The following is a 2,908-nucleotide window of genomic DNA, read 5'->3' on the forward strand; positions in this document are numbered from 1 at the left end:
CTGTAAACAGCCGATAGTTTCAGCGCTCACTACATGGTTATATAGTCTATTCCATCCGTTGACCACCCTATTAGTTAACAAATTCTTGCCTATTTCCTTCTTAAATCTAAATTTGTCCAGTTTAAATCCATTACTGCGAGTCCCGCCCTGTTGTCTTAATATGATGACCTTGTTTTCGTCACCCTTGTTAAAACCTTTGATCCACCTCAACACCTCCCTTAGATAACCCCGCGCTCTGTGTATTTCCAGAAGTGTAAGTTAAGGTGCCCATGTATCATTTTGGTCATTCTCCTCTGTACTGATTCTAGTGAATTGATGTCCATCCTATAAGACGGAGACCAAAACTGTACCGCATAGTCAAGGATGTGTCTAACTAACGCTAGAGTTTGATAATTACTTCCGCAATTTTATTCGTAACAGTCATAGTCATGAAACCTAATGCTCTGTTAGTTTTATTCCTGGCATTAATGCAGTGTTCCCTGGATTTAAGATCAGGACTCACTAGAACTCCTAAGTCTCTCTCGCATTCGGTTTTTTCTAAAAAGGTGTTATCTAAGCTATATCTGTTTTCGGGGTTATGTCGCCCTACGTTTAACACGCTGCACTTTGAGATATTGAAGTTCATTTGACATTTCACTGACTATGTGTAAAAAAAATTAAGATTATCCTGTAGAATCTTTGCGTCGTCTCCTGACCTATTTAGGCATCCTATTTTAGTGTCGTCCACAAACTTACTAACATCACTATTAATCCCATTGTCCAAGTCGTTTATATACATGATGAACAAGAGTATCCAAAACCGAGCCCTGGGGAACTCCACTAGAAGCACTCCCCTATATGGATTTTACACCATTTATAGTGGCCCGCTGTATTCTGTCACTCGTCCAAGCTCTAATCCATTCTAACACTTTTCCTCGTATGCCATGAGCTTTGGTTATATTTAGTAGTCTGTGGTGGGGTACCTTGTCGAAAGCTTTGCTAAAGTCAAGGTAAATAATATCGTAACTATCATTGTTATCTGACGCCTTATATACCTACCCTTGGAGAAACCATGCTGTGAGTCACGAATCAAATGATTTTTCTCGATGTGACCTCTGAACTATTATTGATTCAAGTACTTTACCTATAACTGTTGTCAAACTGAATGACCTGTATTTGCATATAGACGATTTATCTTTTTCAAAACAAAAACAAGGTTTACCTGCCCACAAGCAATATGCACAAAATCAGTGTCTATCAACTTATTAAATATTTGTCATCTGGTCGCAGATTTAAAATTTACACTCCCTAAGCACTTTCCGAAAATTTTCGTTTGGACCCGGTAATTTTTTTTAGCTTTAAGAATCTCAATCTGCTAGACTTTTACTACCTTACTAATGCTGATATTAGTCTACTTTCTTCGTCTCCACTGAAAATCGGATTGCAGTCAGGTACTTTTATCTAACCTCTCCTTAGTAGACACCGAGAGAAAATATTTGTTAAAAGTCTCACTCATTTTTTCCTCCAATTTTATCATGACATTTTCATCGTTTTTAATTAGCCTATCCTTTCCTTATTTTTTGTTCTGTGGAGATGAAAAAAAGACTCTGGGTTGGATCTCGCTTGTCTGGCAACCTTAGTTTCATAGTTACGTTTCGCTGTGCGCGTATTCTTTTTAACCAGTCTTGCTATTGTTGTATCTGGATCTAAGGTGTATTTTCCCGTTTTTTATACCTACGTAAAGTTCTCTTTTCATTCCGATCTCATATTTTAGCCTGTCCGTCATCCATTTGGAAGTATTATTATTCTTCTGTATTGACTTGAGGCGAATAATTTTTTTTGTGCATTTAAAATTGAAGCTGTCAGGTTATTGTACATTTCATCTAAATCGCTGACCGAAATGTTGACTTTGCACTTGTAAGTATCCTAACCACGCATATTACCCCTGGCTGTGCTAATGACGCCCGAACTGACCGTGTATCTTACCTTGTCACAGCCCCCTGGTTCTTTCTCGTAGGTGACCAAATGTGTTATGCTCTCTCATCTTATCAAAATTGGGTCTTCTGAAGTCCTGTACTAGAACGTTATTCGCAACATTTACAAAGGATTACAAAGGCGGAGCATGCCGACAGGAGAACTTTTGGTCCATAAATAGGTCGGATGCAAAAAAAATTATATAATAATGATAAAGAAATAGATAGAAATATAATAATATAAATAATAATTAAAATAAATGCATATGTATAGTTGAATAACAAACAAACAGGTAAATAGTAAATAATGATAAATTGACATATAACTAATAATGAATGAGAATCAAGCAAATAATAAAAAAACAGACAAATGTTAACAAAACAAACAAATAATATAAAATAAATGAGTTATTACAGCATCTTCCAAAATAATATTAAATCTTATTTCTTAATGATTGATAGAGCTTAGACTATCTCACACTTTTACGTTACTCGGTAGGTGATCATTATTAGTTAAGAGTAAATCTTGAGTATCCTCTCCCCTCGTAGGATCGGTAATCATTTGGAAATTATCTTTCACCACATCTAAGAAACTTTGCCCTTTATGACCTACTGAAATTTTCCAGTGAATGTTTGAAATGTCTTTTTACGATAAAATGTTCTTTACTTATCAAGTAAAATAACGTGTATACACTAATATATAATATAAATAAAGAATACAAATGAAATTTACCAAGAAAGTATTACTAGAAAATTAACTGATTAACTGTGAGAAAGGTATTTATGTAACCACTCTGCCATGTTATCCTCAAGACTATGAATCTTGATATGACACTCCTTTACAATGTACTGTACATCGTACAACACATTCTGAATTACATATTCATAAATCTCTTATCTTTATTCATTTCTTAAAGAAAGAAAAAATAGAAAGTTTTCGCATCTATCCTTTCTTT

This window comes from Oratosquilla oratoria, chromosome 4 (assembly GCF_046742065.1).
Source record: "Oratosquilla oratoria isolate Oo_2021 chromosome 4, ASM4674206v1, whole genome shotgun sequence".
NCBI classification, from domain to species: Eukaryota; Metazoa; Arthropoda; class Malacostraca; order Stomatopoda; family Squillidae; genus Oratosquilla; species Oratosquilla oratoria.